Below are 18,222 nucleotides of genomic sequence, written 5' to 3'. Positions count from 1 at the left end.
TGTACGAAAACCGTCTGGAGAAGGTAACTTCCCCTGGAATCAGCCAACTTTACTAGCGACCCTGATTCTTCGACGCCAGGTTGGACGTGCTCCCGGTCGCCTAATTCTCACGTTATCTTACTATTTCTCACAAATTCTTAGCTCGCATTTGGCGGATTGCCTGGGCATCGGAAGCCCCCTTATCTCCGACTCTAAAATATTCGAGCTTATTCGAGCCATTGGTATGCAGGATCGCGTGAGAATTGGCTAGGAAAGTATTTTATCGTTATCGTCGTAATAACGTATTAATCGCGATAATTATCGATCGAATCTATCGGAGATTGGTTGATAAATTTCGCGAATCCGTGGAGGCGGAGGTATATTGATACGGGGGGCGGTGCAAGAGCTAAACTCGAGCAGTACGAGTATTATGCGGTTTATGGACTTACGTAAGTGTGCGTACATTAGAGTGGGTCGAAAAAAATTTTTTACTTGATATTTTTAAGTAGCCCACTCGTTTTTTGAATGAATAATTAATCAAGTGGGGTACTTCCAGCAATAAAAATTTTTATTTGGTAAAAAATCATGGAAGATATCTAAAAATTGTCGATTGTGATTGTTTTTTACTCGTTCACTGTCCAAAATTGTTTTCCTATTATCTTTGAAATTCAAGTGTGAAATCAAAAAATGACATGCTCTTTTTTTGACTTGAAATTGAAGTTCAGTGAAAAACGATCACAATCGACAATTTTTAGATGTTTCCTATGCTTTTTGACTAAAAAAAAAAATGTTTTTTGCTGGAAGTACCCCACTTGATTAATTATTCATTCAAAGAACGAGTGGGCTACTTAAAAATATCAAGTAAAAAATTTTTCTACCTGATGATTACTCGATCGATTGCATGAGAAGATGATTTTGGCTGTTAGATTTGGATTTTAGAGCTGATTATACGTGAGATTACTCTTGAAGAACCGAGAAAAAATTCGATTTCTGAGCAAAAAATAAATCATTGTTTTAATTGGGTTTAATATGCTTTTCTGACGTATTTTGACCTCGGAAATCCGAATTTGAAAGAAAAATTGATCTATCTTTAAAATTGACCGAGTTATCGCCAATTTTCAGCTTTTTGGGGTCAAAAATAAAAAATTGATTTGGAAGAAAAATTGGTCTATCTGCAAAAATGACCGAGTTATCCCCATTTTTTCGCATTTTTTACCATAAAAATGGAGATATCTCGAAGGGAAAAAATCGTAGCTCAATTTGGACAACGGATTCGTGTTCCTGGGGTCAAAATACGTAAGAAAAGTGCCATACGATCGATTTTGAAAAATAAAAATTTTTGGTCAAAATTTGAAAAAATCGTAAGGGGTACCCCTTGGAAAAATCTCAAAATTTGGCCAAAAATTTTTATTTTTTAAAATCGATCGTATGGCACTTTTCTTACGTATTTCGACCTCAGGAACACGAATCCGTTGTCCAAATTGAGCTACGATTTTTTCCCTTCGAGATATCCCCAAATTTATGCCAAAAATCGCGAAAAAATGGGGATAACTCGGTCATTTTTGCAGATAGACCAATTTCTCTTCCAGATTCGGATTTCTGAGCTCAAATTACATGGAGATAGACCAAAAAATTAATTTTTTATTTTTGACCCCAAAAAGGTGAAAATTGGCGATAACTCGGTCAATTTTAGAGATAGGTCAATTTTTCTTTCAAATTCGGATTCCCGAGGTCAAAATACGTCAGAAAAGTGTAATACAATCAATGTTTTAACTACTTTACATTCGGCCCAAAAATCGATTTTTTTTTTGGCTTTTCAAGGGTAATCTCACGTATAATCAGCTCAGGAATCCAAATCTGGAAGCCAAAATCATTCACTTATGCAATCTATCGAGTAATCATTAGGTGGAAAGAATTTTTTTTCAACCCACCCTAGCGTACATATCGAACTGCAGCAGCAGGTAGGTAAAGTTGAAAGCTTACCTGCTTCAGACTCTATAGAGCTTCAACGTTTGTTTACGACGTTGTTTCAAATTTAAATTCCAACGCTACAATGGCAAACTAAGCGCGCCATATAAGGTATACATGTAACGTACAGGGGTAGTAAAGCATGCCGCGCGATGCGAAATACTGCGCGGAGTTTCCATTCCGCCCGTTACGTACGAGATTCTTCGCGAGAAAAAAAAGGGAAGAAGAAAGCGGAGGAGAAAAAAAAAAGAAAAAAAAAAAAACAACTCGAATTTCACTCACGGTGAGGATAACCGTAGCCGGCCATTTTGGTAGCAGGGAACACGTGCGGCAGCGAGTGAACCTCAGTTTTGAAGCAACGTTTTAACGACACGTTTAAGGCCTTATTTTACGATCTCACGAAGGTGGATAAATCTGTCACCATTTCGCGATAAAAGTTAGTGTCTTCGGTATAACCTGGTGCCCGGATATACCTCGGGTGCGGGTGATAACCTTAGATCTGACTGCTGCAACGGTATAGCGGCGTCAAACTTGCTCGATCGATACAAAATTTGACGTACGATAAGATCGCGAGGTTTCCTTCTCGTCGTCGAAATCCGTTCGAGTTTGGTTTTTTATTTCCCTCCCGAATGCGGGGAGTTCAACCGTAACGTACGCTCTTGGTGCGTACCGGTCACGGGGTTGCCGGGATCCGTCGGGTATCCCTTTTGATTCGAGGAAGTTGAGGAAAAATTCTCCGTCCGCGACGTCCGTTATACGAGAGAGCTTATCACGTTACAGCCGTGCCCATTGAGGGCAGCTTGGAAATGGGTTTTGATCTTGATTAAAAGGTGGAAATTCGTTTCATACAACTTCGTTCGATGTAGACATCTTTTCATACCGATGAATATCCTTAATTGAGACACCTTTCAAAGATCGTGCGCCTAGATATATTCCCCCCCCCCCCCCCCCCCGTATTCGTGCGAACGGATAATTACAAGCTACCACGACTCCGCACAGCGCAATACCGTAGCTAATACGCCATAATGCACTCGATCTCTGTAATATAATGGAACACGAGACTTCTATTTATACACGAGGATGCGATACGCGGCCGCGGCTAGTAAAAGTATTTTACGATCCCATAAGAGAGCCGATCGATCCTATTACACTTTCCAGCCTTGATACTCGTTCGCCTCTGAGCTTGGCAACTCCGAGGAGAGAGGCAACGACCAGAAACCAGCGGCCGCGTAGCTCGGTCATCGATATCCGAAGAGGGCGGACCACCCGGAGAACGCGGGAAACCGGAGGAATGGTTGCGAAAAACGAAAAAAATGGGAGGCAGGGAATCGCGGACTCTACACGTATACGAGAGAGATACGGTTCCGCTCGGAGAGACTCGATTCGCGCAATCAAAACCGGTGGGAAGAAATAAAAGCAATTTGCCGCGAGAAACTATCTCATACATCGAGGCGGCAGATGCGAGCATTTACCGGCGTTATCCTGCGACCGCGCCCCCGAAACTCTGATCTTCGGCTGTTATTACCAATTCTAAATCTCGCACAGCCTCGCGCCACCGCGAAGCGGTCTTATAAGGATTATTAAACTCCATAATTAAACCAAGAACGGGCTTGCGGAGGGGGAGGGGGGTGGAAAAGAGGGAGGTGGGGGGGGGGGGGGGGGTTACCCTCGGCAGTTACGGCGGTGCAATGGAGCACCCCGAAGGAACCGTACCCCGGAGGCACCGCGAACGCGTAGCCGCACTGTTTGCAACAGAGCCCACGATAACGAGCTCAGGGGCAAACTTCGGCGTGTAGAATAGTCGGACCGTTGCACTAAGTTTGCTGTGTTAATACATTTCTCACGGACGATGTTTAACGAATGGCTAGGAGGATTGTTCGGAATGTATTTGCGTTTTGTCGTTCGTCCGGATTGAAATTTTAAAGGCTGGACGAGTCGATCGATACGTCGGGAATAAAATTTGTAACTCTATATTCGTCGCGGTCGTTCATCCGCGAGAAATGCGTGGATATTTTTTGCTGATTTATACCACACGGTTCAACGAAGTCCTATAATCGATTCGGAGATATCGAGAAATGAAAAAACAATACATATATATATACCTCCTATGTACAATAGCTGGCATACCGGGGGGGGAGGAGGAGGAAGGGTGAAAAAAGTCGCGGGCGGAATCGGCTTTAAATCTCGCAACTTTATTCGGCGAAAATAGGGGGAAATTTTAGACCGCGCTTAAAAACAAATAAAATAAACCAAGCGAGGTTTTCCTAAACATCCTCGAGAGATACTCGAGAAGTACTTTTATGAGGATGGGAATAATTACGAAAAACGGCTATACGGCTTTACTGCCGACAACAATTCGACCGTAGGATCGGGATAAATTAAATATCGTCGACTCAGGGGCTACCGAGGGTGGATGAGACGGGATTGGCCTACAAATCAGAACCAAGAATTAGCGGTGAAAGAAAGAAAGGAGATTTTTTCCTTCTTCCCACGAACGAAGATAGCTGCAGTTAAAGATCCGGCAGTAAGCAACGATTCCTGCTTAATTAGCGAAACTTTTTGTTGACTCGAAACGCGAAATCCTCCCGGTTCTTTTTTATTTCTCTCTCTCTCTCTCTCGCTCTCTCTCTTTTTTTTTCACCCCATATCAGGGACCCCGTCGTAACTCGTAGCGCGCCCTCCCCGTGGCCCGGATGAATCCTCGAGTGGTTTCCTTGAATAATAACAATCAGCGTTGCTTGATTTTAGATTCTACGCAGGACCTCGTGTATAACTTCTCCCGTAGGCGAACCCTGGGGAACCTCCTCCAGGAATGGAACTGGTTCGCTTCTTTCGCGCGACATCGCTTGAAACTTAAACATTTTTCGCTACGACCGTTAAGTGTCCCGGAGGGCCGAAAAGAGACTCGCGAATGCCCTTGACAAGCTTCTCTCCGCAGTCGCGAACAACCCTATACCGAAACGACCGTCGTCGATTTTTCGAACGCTGCAAAATATCGTCGCCGTTTCGTCGAACGGCGACGATCGATCGATCATCGTCTCTTAATCCTCGGAGCGAAATTTCACGCCGAAGGTCTTCCCAAAAAAATCCCGGAGGAACCCGACGTGAGATGAGCCAGCGTATACCACGAAACCCCGAGGAACTGTTTTTTCGCGGCATAGGCAGAAACTTAAACATTTCTCGTCACCGCCGTTAAGTATCCCACTGGGTCAAAGAGACTTGTGAACATCCTCGACAAAACACCTCACCCTTTTCAAGAAGGAGGGTTGAAAAACAACGAGCGGCAATTTTCGGCAGATCGCCGGCTCGCCCTCTTCCTTCATAAAACCCCCGCAGTGTCAACAAATCGCCTCGAGATCAGACTCGAGGATTTGAAGAACGGTTACAACGATACCCACTTTTTTTTGTCACTACACAACCGACCCGCTCGTCCTTCGGTTTTCTTCGATCCCTGGAGTGGTTTGAAAAAAAAAAATGGATAAATAAATAAGATGGAAAAGTGTAACGAGATATCGCGGCCTTACAAAGCAAAGCTTCGACATCTAATTACGGTCATTGGACAATGCCATCTACACGTATTACACACGTGTAAATACCTCATAGGTAACGTTGTTTAGAGAGCTTTAATGAAACTGCAGTGTCAACAGACGGGACGAGAGCACGCCGGCGAACAGGATTGAGATAAAAGTGGAAAGAGATAACGAGATGAGGGCGGTGATACGAGGCTAGCGGGGGCGATGAAGTTGGAAAAGAAGGAAATAAACGAAAAGCGAGATGCGGAGGTACGTTTCAACGGTGCAGGTTTCAACGTTTCGAGACGATCCGGTGTATCCGTACAACACACACGTTACGTCGGTACGGATAATGGCTCACCCTCGGCGTCCACGTACGTATCCAGGCCAACCGAGCGACCGCCCTGCATCCTGTCCCCCTCAGATCCAACGGGATGAAATCCTGGCCGAGAATGGACGTACGAGCTTGTGGGTACATTCGTCTCTGTAGCCATCTCGTTACGTGAACTTGATAACGGTTCTCCGGTATCTTCAACTTTCTCGTAATTCACCGACTCAATCAGAGAAAGGAGTCCTCGGGAGATCCAATTGTGGTTTACAGCCGATTATTGTCCACGGCTCTCTTCGAATAAGTACATAAAGCTGTGCGATACCTTCGCCGAGTATCCTGCGCGCCCCGAGTCCTCGGAAACTTTGAAATGGAGTGTCGCCGTCCAAATCCCGTCGGTGCAACGTCCCCGTCCGAGAGTGCGGAATGAAAATAACCGGCGAGCGTCACTTTCGAAAAGTTTCGATCGGCTCACTTGTCTCGTCTAATACAACGCGAGGGTTATTATGGAAAAATATCACCCCGCTCCCGGAGTGCTCGAAACTGTCGTTACTATTTCTGAAATATTCCCAACGCTTTTCATAGCTCGCCACGTCGCGCCGGTATTGGAGAGAATACGGGGCACGTAATGGCGAGGTAAGTAATTCTATATTTCGCACGTACCGCGTTCGCGATCGATGTATTTCCCTGAAATCTTCTTCGCGGTACACAAGACACGAAGCACTTCCTTGAGATTCTTGTTCGCGCCCGCGACAACGTCCCCGGGGGATGCCTCGGCACGTCGTATTCCAAAAGTAGCGGCGTAGTGCACGGGGCGAACCCACACCGCGACACGTCAGGGGATGAGGTATCTCCGGCTCTTGCATCTCATCCTTTTCATCCGACCTACCCGCGATCCCCGTCCTCCTCTCGCGCCTCGCCGCCGGCGGCGCGACTCGACGACGGACTAATCAAAGTAATAGCTGCTAGAATCGCTCTTCATACCCGAGACAAAGTCGAATGCTTTCTCAACATCTGCGTCTAACCTCACGTGTTGGTAGCAATATCTTACCATTTACGTACCGTACCGCGTAAAACGCGACACCGAAACGCCCGCCAATTTCTCGATACGCCAAACTCACCGCACCAACAACATTCTGGATATTCGGGAGGTTCCCTCCGATATTCATCCGAGCGTTTTACGCGCTCGTACTCGTAAGAGCACCGTACGTGTCACACGTGTGCGCGGGCTGAGAGTCTATTTCACGTTTCAGGCTTCATTAACGATAGCATTCCCTCCTGTATTAGCGGTGTGTATACGTATGAATTTCTTGCTACGAGAAACACCTATTAACGGTGTATAAACTACCCTCGTGCATAACGCTTTCCACCAAATCTCGGATTTACATAATTTAATAATCCACTCCCGGAATGGCTTGCTGTCACACGCCGCCTGTATACTCGAAGTTATTAAACCCATTGAGCACAATCTGTGCGAAATTACGCCGCAAGATTTATCATTGTCGCTAAGAAATGAGATGGCGTGACTTTTGGTTCGGAGATCGTCAATCCGGACCACCGAAGAACAGAACAGTTCCGAGGTGTGGACCTCGAGAATTGAATTACAATCGTTCGCAATGGTGCAGAAAATTTTTCAGGACGTAACGCGAGCCCATCAAGTGGCGTGTGAATCTGGATTACACATTTCCGGATAGTCGGGGCCAACTGGCCTCCTATCGTGACAGGACGGACGAAGTGGGTTTCGTCGTTGCCAGTTTAAGTCGATCGTTGAAGCGCGATAAAAGTAAGCGTAGAATATTTCGTGGGTGTGTCTTTGGATGGGATCCAACGTTGTTTCTTACTGGTAAGAAGATCTCGAGTTGGACGGGGACGGGGACGGGGATGTGGGGGTTATAGGCGAACGTGTCGGAAAAAGTGATTAGGCGAACTGGAAAGGGCTTCCATTTTAGAAATTCATTAATCACGTCATTTGATATCTTTTTGCGTCGGGAGTCAGGGTCTCTCGCAACCCTTCGAAAAACGGCTAAATGTATATAACGACGAAAACTGATTAACAGACGCGAAACGTCGCGTTGATTTCTGCTTGTTTAATAAACACGGTTCCGTCTTTAATTTCCTCTCAGATTCGAACCTACGCGTTTGTACTTCCCTTTATTTTTTTCTGGACCGGTGGCAATTTTCATGAGCCGATTGGAACGCCCGCAATTTCACTCGGAATTTTTTTTCGGATAATAATTCGAGCCGAAGGTGTAGTGGAATCATAAACTCGAGAATACGAGCGAGAAGACGGGGAAAGAGACGGAGAATAAGAATAAGGAAATTATTTCTGCTCCGGGTGTATTTCGCCCGGGATTAATGGTAAGAAATAAAATATGCAGAAGCAATATCGCGCCAGACGTTCCGGGCTTCCGTAGATGCCGATTTGGCCTTGGGATCGGCGGGCATATCTTCCGCACGATTTGAGGGGCAATACGGCGGCCCGGTAGGGTAGGGCAACAAACTGGGGCGCCTTAGCTCGGTTCTTCGACGCTTTAAAGAGGAGCGGAGCGGATGAAGAAAAAAGAATCCGAGAACGAGGGCGGAGAGTCCGCGGGGCCCTGAAAACCGGGCGGCACGACGGCGGCAGCGACGAATCGGCGTTACAAAAATGCCGTTGCATCTCGCTACGCCTCAAGAACACGTAATTTATGCCCCCGTAGTTTTCGTTATTATTATCGGAGGAAGATAACCATGGCTTGTTAGTTTTCCATTAACCGCATGGTTAACCACGTCGCGTATTGACTAACTCGACGAAATCATTAGATTCAACGTTTTCATAGGCATCTTGAGGGAATTCGGAGAACCGACGCGGCGCGATATAGAGAGAGCGTAGATACATACGTATGTACCTCCACGTATAGGATATGCACATGGAGAGGTAAATAGATATGCGCCCGTGTACACCTCGGCTCATAATACCCACACACAATATACATAGCTGGTTATTTATTAAACACTATGGTCGGGTACTCGTATCTAACCGCCAATCTAGGTATAATGGTATACGCGAGCATACGTTTGTATACCTATACGGTTTTATGGGTATACGGTGTGTATGTTTGTATACGTATAGACTTGCACGAAAACGTAATTGAATATTAAAATATACCTTTGGCACGTTTCCCTGCGTACGTGAGCCAACAGCCCTTATTCTACCGGTTGTATAAACTATAACAAATTTGTCCTTTCGTGAGTCCACTTCTGAGCTGAACAACCGATATAATAACGGCGGAGATAAGGAAGAACGCGCCGAAGTTGACCCTCCGAACACCCGAAAAGGTACACCGGCGGATTCGATTCGGAATTAATTTCCATAACGTTTCGAACCCACCGAAACTTTGAATAACGATTTCTCTGGATACGGGAAGAATGATTATCAGTTATCGAGAGAACTGGAGTAAACTTTCTTCGAAGCAAAGGAACAAAAAAAAAAAATGCGAACGAGTATACATAGCCGAGGGATAAAAGTCTCGTAAAGTTGACGTAGGAATTGGTGGGGGGTGGGGGTGGGGGGGTGAATATTTTGTGATTTTGATAAATTCCGAAAGTTAATCTCGACGCGGGGTGAAATTCACGAGGTACTACTTATATGTATACCGTAGGTAGGTATGGCGCGCGGTGTTCGGTCCGCAGAAGCAGCGAGCTAGCGTTTTGGTGGGTGGTTTTCCGACATGAGCATCCGGACGCGGCCCCCCCGCTACGGCGTGCGCGTCTCCCTTTTGGTGTTAGTTTTGGATGTTCCTTTTACAAGAAACTTGTGCAGAATGTGGCGCGCTAAAATACATAAACGTAAAGAAGGATGCTGCGGGGTTTGGCGTCGTTTCGGGTGCTCGCGGAGCACACCACCTCGGGTATATGTATAAGCGACAACATGTCTCGGAACACAAACAAAACAGCCTCGGATACCCTCCGGGCTCAATACCATCAGCTTGTTGCCTTAACCAGAACCTCGGAAATCCCCTTCGCGGAATGTTGAAACGATCCGCGATTTCATACTCCTACGTACAACCGTTCCAATTCCCTCCTCATCTCGCTTCTCACCCCCCGCCCCTCCTCCTCCTCTTTTCCCGCGCCCGCGTACGGAATCTCCGATATATTATAATATCCGCTTCCCTTATTTGTCTTTATATTTTTTCTCGCCGTTTTCAGGGTTTCACATTTCGCTCGAGCGTGGTCCGTACCAGCCGCATCCTCCTGCAGCATAGGTCGGCAGAGTATTTTCTTCAGCTGAAGCTTAAATGCAAATTCCAAATTCTCTCTTCTAGCGCGTCTACACGGTCGATGGTTCTAGAGAATATTATAATAATCCCGAGTGTAGTGGCAATATTCAGCTGAGCGCGACGACCTAGGCGAGGAGGCGAGGAGGCGAGGAGGCGAGGAGTCTCTTCTACGAGAGAGGCGGAATGGGATGGGAGAAATTTGCAGATAGATATACGTGAAAACCGAGGGAGAAGCAGCGCGCGGCATAGAATTTCTTTCGTTGTTTGGCTGCCGCAGCGCGGCCGCGCCGTCGGTGCCGCTGCCCGAAGCGCGGAGGCTGCAAGAGCGAGGAGTGCAGCAACATGGCATGGTCGAAAATGGAGGCGAGCGGTAATATAGTATAGCCGGTTGCACCGCGAGCACGAACAGCAGAGGGCATCGTATCATCCACTCGGCGATGGCCCGTGGGGAGGCGGGTACCTGCAGCGGCTACGCGAACCCCGAAGAGTTCAACGAGAGAAGAGAGGAGAGCCGCCGGGTGGCAGGCAGGGCTACCGGAAGGGACGGTAGTGCCGCCGCTGGGACAATGGACGAGTCCAAGTAGCCCCTCAACTCGTCCAGAGGTACTCGACGTCGCAAACAAGCGCCTCCACGCGTTTCGCCCGCATGCACACCGCGCTTGTACGCGGTATATATTATAATAACAACGGACGGGTGTATATATATGATCTACATCCCGAATATCACGCGAACGTTGAACAATAATAAAATTACGAATACACCCGATGAGAAAGACGAAACGATCCGCCGCTCTCGTCGATGACGTTATGAAGTCGACGTTCCATTTTATAATTTTCGTCGAAGCGGAGAGATGTTTCCGAGGGATGAGAGAGGGGCCGATCGGTTTGGAAACTGAGACAATGAAAGGTGACATCGGGCGGATATGGAAAATTAATACGTCTGTCGGACGAACCACCGTGCGGTCGTATAGGGTGGAAATTGTCGGTTTGCTGCACCGAAAACACCCCATTCTACGTTCAGCTACCGACTCTCGTCCGTTTGCGGTTGGCTCAGAAATTAGTGATTAGAATCCCAGCCCTTATTGTCGATCAATTCGTGAGCAGCACGGCCGATTACATCCTACACGATAAATGCAGCTTGGGTTGTATATATACATACATATGCATGTATATATATATATATATATATCTTCCGCAACCAACTTCACGCGGAATAATTAAAGCCGATTGATCTAACGGGTGAGGTTTACCGTTACCTATACGTTCGGCATGCATGCATTAACAATCATTGCAAATGTTATTTTATTTTTTTTTCTCGATTTTCGCCATTGCAGACGGGAATCACGATGATCTTAATGAACTCCGCTGTCAGAACTATGGACTACGAATACACTCCCTGTACATGTACTCAATGATTTACTAGCGAATAAAATATTCAGAGATGAATTCTATACGCGATTCTCATTAATGATTATCGAATATCCATATTCAACTTCATATCTCCAGGGATGTATAATAAAACTGGAAGTAACGTAAACTGCGGTAAAATTTTTCTTTTTCTTCATTTTCTGTCCAGTGGACGGAAATTATGTGGTTCATTGATCAAAAACTCACCGTATATGATACAAAAGAAAATCCGTTACCTTTGAACTTTCATTCGTAACGCCGTAATAACATATACTCAACATATCGAGCATGCACACACGATCCTTCCCTACGATAAGTACAGCTTTTGGCTTACCTGAAACAAAAATAAATATTGTCGTTTAATTCACCGTCGATGCAACGTGGTGCGGTATGTGCGCGCAATGGAAAAGTCAATGTAGGTATATAATGTAACAACGTTATACGCCAGCTACAATCGATGTAGGTACGACGTACGACGTCTATAATATTCTTCCGAATAAAAGTAAGACACCACCACCGTGAGATCGTTCAGCTGTTGCGTCGCGAGAATTCGCTCGGCGTGTTTTCGGTGACCTTTGACCCATGAAACGGGTCATCCCGTGCAGAAAACCACGGAACAACCGTTGATATTGTCCGCTGACGCTATACCGTTATCTGTACATAGGTGTACACACTCCCTGTCATTTACACCCCCTCCGAAGATACCCGGGTGTAAATAGTACCTATATAGCGTACATTGTACGTACGTACGTACGCAGACGAAGCTCCGTAGCGTCGCGACGTTCGCTCGGATAATACCACCTCCGTATCGCGCACCCTCCACCGGGTTAACCCGACGCTTTCGCTCAGTTTGTGATTATTATATACCTGGGCGTCCTGTATACATACGGGGTATTATCTATAGGTATATAATATACGGATTCCCCCACGTGTGTATACACCCGGGGTATACAGCAGACAACGTTCCGATAGAATCGCCTTCCTATTATTGCAGGTTGAATAACGGGTGATTGGCAGCTAATTATCGGATGTGACCAAGTCCTTCGCCTCCCTCCCTCCCTCCCCCTCCCTCACTCTCTCTCTCTCCGCCGGTTCCGATCAAATAGAGGTACTGGATAACCGGACCGGTCGTCGGAGCCACCGAAAATTGGGGGAAACATTGGCGCGGCCCCGCAGCGGAAAATCGTAGGTCGAGGGAAACGCATTTAACCGTCGAACTATGGCGCGCGCGCGCATACGTAAACGACTGCACGGACAGCGATGATCTCTCGTTACTAATGGTCGTCGTCGCGTTAATGGCGCGGTCATCCGATAGCCACGCGGTACAACGTCCGCTTGGAAATCTAATGTCGATCGTGGCGATGATGTTGATGGTGGCGGACGGAAATCCGCGGCGGAGGGGGGGGGGGGGGGGCCCGGCAGGTGCGGAGGAATGATCCTAACAGGGTGCCGGGTTATGGAGGTACGGGGACGACTCGAGTTAACGCGCCGGGGTCTATAGATAAGTCACGATTCACGATCGCTGGGTCATGAGGTTGGTATATGCCCGGAGAGCCGTTGGAGGAGCTGTCCCGGCAATAGGTGGGTGTAAGAGCCATTGAAAAACGCTATGTAGAAAAAGCTTTTTCAAAGAAAATTTTTACAACATCTATACACGGATCCCTGCATCGCCCCCGCCGCGAGACGCGTGTACATTATTATTATCATCGTCATCATTATTATTATATTTGTTGTCGTTATTATTATCGTACGCTGAAAAGCTGCGGGTGAAAGCGTTAACGCGGTGCAACCGTGGTCGACGGGGTACGAGATAAAAAATGGAAAGGTGAAGGAAAAGGGCGAAGAGGAACGCGAGGCGAAGCGCACGTACAATAAAAACAAAAGAATAATAACGAGGGATAAAATGCGCAATGAATATTAAATAATATCTCGGACACCATTTTATTCATCTCCGAAGCTAAATTAGATGACTGAAATATAGTACCACCGGTGAATAAAATATCTAATTACCTGGCCTCTGAGGGGGTTGTCACAAAAAAAAAAAAAAAAAATTGAAGTATACGTATGAAGACCAGACTCGTTTCAGAAAATCAGTCAAGTTTCAAAATATCCTTAGTTCGGTGATATTTTTGCACAATTTCAAGACGGTGCGATTCTTTTTTTCGTTTCTTATCCCTTTCGATATCCCTTTATAAATTCTCGATGAGTTTTTGCGCTCCGTCAATTACGTGACAAAAGTACGACTGAAATATTCATTCGCCGCTTATAACTCCGCGGAGACTCAATCCGCGGTTGGGAAATTGACTTTTCGAGAATGAATGTGGCTCGAAACAAGAGAAAAGTTCACCTCTTTTTTCATCGTGGGAAAATTAGTCAGTTCCGTGCGTTGAACGAGCACCGATACGTAATTAGTATCGGTCGATTTGAAAAGTTTTTTGTTTTCTTTTTTTCTTTGTTTCGGATTTTTAAATTCATCGGGTGCAGAATCGTGTGTAATTTAATATTTTACAATTACATATACCGAAATAACGACATACCCATTATAATAGCCCGTGCGTTTGTTTTCATCCTCCATTATATTCGATTTTGCGGAGGTTTAATTTTATCTGGAAATCATAAATTTTCATGTCCCATATCCGGAGACATACATACTATAAACTACATACGGTGAAACAGTAAACGTCATTTTTTATTTACTCTGTCCGCGAGTATACACGGTGAATTATTATACCAAATATAATTGAAACCAGCCGTCTGTTGACGTGTAAATGACGAGCTTTTGTATTTATATGCTGCAGATCCGTTACAAAAAACAAAAAAAAAATTTCTTTTTTTTTTCCCACTCACCGTGCAACGAGCTATAGCTGCATCGTACTCATCGCGTACGCGATATGCGATATTTATTTCGACGAATCGCGAATCGCGATCGAGAGAACGTAATAATTTTCGTTCGCGTAATTTACCGCGTCATCGGTCCTCCGAATTCTTCATCGTATGTAAATTTTGCAAAGCTAAACCATTTTTGCGAAAAGTCTCGCGCGGTGCCACACGGAACAGCGAACCTGAGATAAATAGATCTTCCATCGCCGTAAGTAACACGGGGCTTCTTTTTCTCGGGGGGGCGGGGGGGGGATTTTCCCTGGAACGATACACACATCCGAACTAAGGTGTGTATCATATAAAGATTTTATACAGACGCGGGCGCGTCGACTGGGGGGGGGGGGGGAGGGGGATGGTATTGTCATATACGAGCCATTTGGCATCATTTTTCATCGGTAACTTCCGCTTCTTTCTTCCGTTGCGAGAGGATGCCGCACGACCTTTTAGAGATGCAAGAGGTGATCCTCGTTTATCATATGCAAATACCGAGGTGTAGGGTCGAACAGATACGGGGAAGAACCCTTTCCCTAGAAATACACAGACGACGAAGAGATCGCGACGACGAGAGGGTGTCGGTGTCTTTATATATAGGTGGGTTTATATATACGTACGCGGCACAAATACGAGGGCGACATTCACAATCTGCGCCCCTTCCATTCGTTCAGCCCGCGCGGCGTATCGAGAGAGAAATATGAGCGTTCGGATGTACCCGGAACCCGATCGATCGCGAACTTGATCTCGATACAATTATGAAAATTTATTTATCCCATTTCATGGGCTCGAATGAATGGGCCCGTACTTTGTTTGAAGAAAATTTTGCAATTTCCGTTACTTCCAGATCAGCGAGACGAAGAGGCCCCCCAGTTTCCTGCAGCGGCGCTGCAGGTTCGTTAATTGAAAATACGTAACAACTTTTCCTTAAGTGCAACTGCAGGTAGTTTTCCGCAGCGGGGTTTTACCCCCCGCGCAATTTCGAGTGATGAGAATGAGCAGGTGGAGAGAAATGAAAAAAAAAAAAAAAAAAAAAACAAGTGGGAAGAAAAAAGTGGAATGGGAAGAATTTAAAGAGCGTGGAACAGATGGAACGGGAAACTGCTGAAGAAACGGAAAAGTGGACGGCGTAAAAAAGCGGGGGAGGGAAAATGCGACCCTCCGGAGATAATTAAGGTTCGACGAACGTCCGCGATCGCGATGTGAAACCCATCGAACGCGATGCGCGAGGCCCTCCTTCCCTCCCTCCCCCCTCCCCCCTTCCGTGGCGTCGCGACGGCGTCGTCGGTAAGAAGAAATATACATAGGTATATGTATGTATATACGTACATCGAGTCGTTAAGGCGACCTGGTTACCACCAACTCCCGGTGTACCTGCGATTCTCGCATCGCCGTTCCGTACGAGCTTTTCCCGATCGTAAAACGTCACCGAAATAACGGTCGATCGAGGAAAAGCTTTCAAAAAAATTTACTTCCTACGCGGGAAAAGCGGGGGTTTCCCCGTTTGTTTCAGTCACCGGTATACATACACCTACGGAGCGCGAGATTTTGTGCGTTTTTCTCTTTTCGCAAAGCCTCGAAGCGTTAAGAATATTCAAAAGAACGCTACGCGTTGCTGGAATATTTTCGTCAGTCTCTTTCACGGTTTCATCGTGTTCTCGCTTTTCTCGGAGCTCGCGATAGATGCGTGTATATATAGATATAGTGTGTACACACATCCATCGCGATGTACATATATATGTGCGCATACTCGTACACACACAGACAGACACACAGAGATCGTAGACTCCGCTAACCTTTGCACAGTTTGGTACAAAGGCGCGAGAGCCGAAGAGAGGCGCACGCCAAGATCCTTATCCTCCCCGTTCCGCCCCGGAGTTGACTTACACACGGGGAAAAGTTTCCACCGCAAAAGAAGATAGCCCCTCGGGCGTACCGCGGAACCACCTGGTCGTTCCGTGTATATAACGTGGAGGTTTACGGGAACGGAGGTAAGGAAGGAAGGGGGACGAGAGACGGCGGTGATTTAAGCTGGTAGGCATTAGCACCTCATAGGGACGCGTCAGCCCGTAGAAGACCCATGATACGAAGTTTAGGGCTACGCTATCGCGCTCCGCTCGGGGCTGTTTGACTGTTTGCCTCCTCCCGCATGATGCCGCGTCCTCGCGGCCCCCGAGATCCCCTTTTCTCTTCTTCGCCGCCTCTTCGCCCCCTCGCCTCGCCACGATTCCTCGCACGACCCACGTCCCTCCTCGCACAGCGTCGTTCGATCTTCCCCCCGTGATCTTGGAAGTGATCCGGAGACCGCTGCGGTCCTTTTCGCCACTCGTTTCGCCGAGCGAAACTCCCGTCCGCCGAGGTCAAAGGTCACGGAATTGCGGGACCTTCTAATATTGATCTTGGAACTGGTTACGTCATGAAAACTTTGCTTATTAAAACTGAGCGGAGAAAAGACAAACTTCTTCCTTCGTGGATACGTAACGTTCTTGCGCTCTCTTCACGCCATATGCAATGTATTACATACATGGTGTGCCCTGTACCCGATAACTCGGTGTGCGGTATTTTTCTCAAGAGTTATTTCCTCGGTATGAGATAATTTTCGTCTTTTTTAGCGATCTATTTCCACATGCGGATCGATGAATTTAATCAGCGTGGCGCCGATCTTCCTCAGAGTCGTTCGGGTGATCGGAGCGGGTTGTCACCGAACTCCGTTCACAAATAGAAGAGTTAAAATCGTCGGTAATACGAGGTGTTGGAACGCGTTAACGTAAATAAAATAAACGACATCCTTTTACGGTATAAAAAGCACTCGGGGGGGTGGTTCACCCTCCAAGAATTCTTGTTCCAATTACGACACAAGGGTTCTAGTTATCTAATTATCCATGTCAGGTGGAATACTCGACCGAGTTTTCCAGCCGGATGTCAGAAGTATATATTTCGTGAGAAAGGAAAATTTTCTGTCGTTAAAAAATTTTAATGACCTCCTTCAATGTGCAGTTCGAGTCAAAGTTTAACGCACGCTCGCTCACCTCGGTAACAACTTCGTAATTTCTTCCAATTTGTTCTTGTTTCTTCCCACCCCCCTCCCCCCCCCCCCCCTCGCATTTTCTTTTTTTCTCCACACCCTCGCACTATGCGCTCTCGACTGTTGCTCCATATTTCCGCGTGCGAAGAACGTTTTAAATTTGACCCTGTACACGAGGAGGACGAAAACATAAGAAAGAAGATCGAGGAATCGTGGGACACGAGGTGACGGCGGTGCGTCTCTTTTTTCGGGGGTAGAAAAAAAGGGGGAGAGAACTCGAGATGCAGAGGGGGCGCGAGGAGCGCGTTATACCCGCAATTCAATATACAAGTGGTTTCAGAAATTCCGTATGGAATTGAATTTTCGAACGTACATCAGCGTCGCCAATCGCATAAGGGCGTCATCCCCCTCCCCCCCCCCCCTTCCTTTTTTTCCCTTTCTAGTATAACCCCATTGCGTGGTGGCGTACACATATAGGTATATATCGCGGGTATTCCTCCTCGGTCTCTCCCATTCATTTTTCCCATTCGCGTTTCACGGAGCTAAAATAGAGAAAATGTGAGAGACGTCGGCCAAAGCGAGGGAGGTACGGAGCGAAAAAGAGAGTTAGATTCAAGAATAGACAAAGATAGAGCGTCTTCATTTTCTTGACGCGAACTTCCGGACACGACAATGGATTCCCAACCTCCCCGAGCACTCCGGCATCTCCCGCCCAGCCGTTACCGGAGTTCAACGCGTATACAAATATCCTCTAGCTTCTGAGGGGGTGGGGTGGCAGGGGGATGCGGGGGGAAGGAAGGGGTGAAAGGGGGTTGGAAACGCGTTGCACAGCCGAGGTGATGGCGAGAGACGCGGCATAGCTCGCGTTACTAC

The 18,222-nt window shown here is 46.7% G+C and overlaps 1 protein-coding gene across 4 annotated transcripts in view; it reads right to left on the bottom strand.

Moving 5' to 3' along the window:
• LOC105686657 (protein O-mannosyl-transferase TMTC2-like) overlaps window positions 1-18,222 on the bottom strand; it is a 215,454-nt gene that overhangs the window by 117,071 nt on the left and 80,161 nt on the right. The gene's annotated exons all lie outside the window — the stretch shown is intronic.

This window comes from Athalia rosae, chromosome 2, assembly GCF_917208135.1.
Source record: "Athalia rosae chromosome 2, iyAthRosa1.1, whole genome shotgun sequence".
Classification (NCBI taxonomy): Eukaryota; Metazoa; Arthropoda; class Insecta; order Hymenoptera; family Athaliidae; genus Athalia; species Athalia rosae.
Note: the sequence above shows the minus strand (reverse complement) of the source record. Positions and strands in the feature narration are given on the sequence as shown.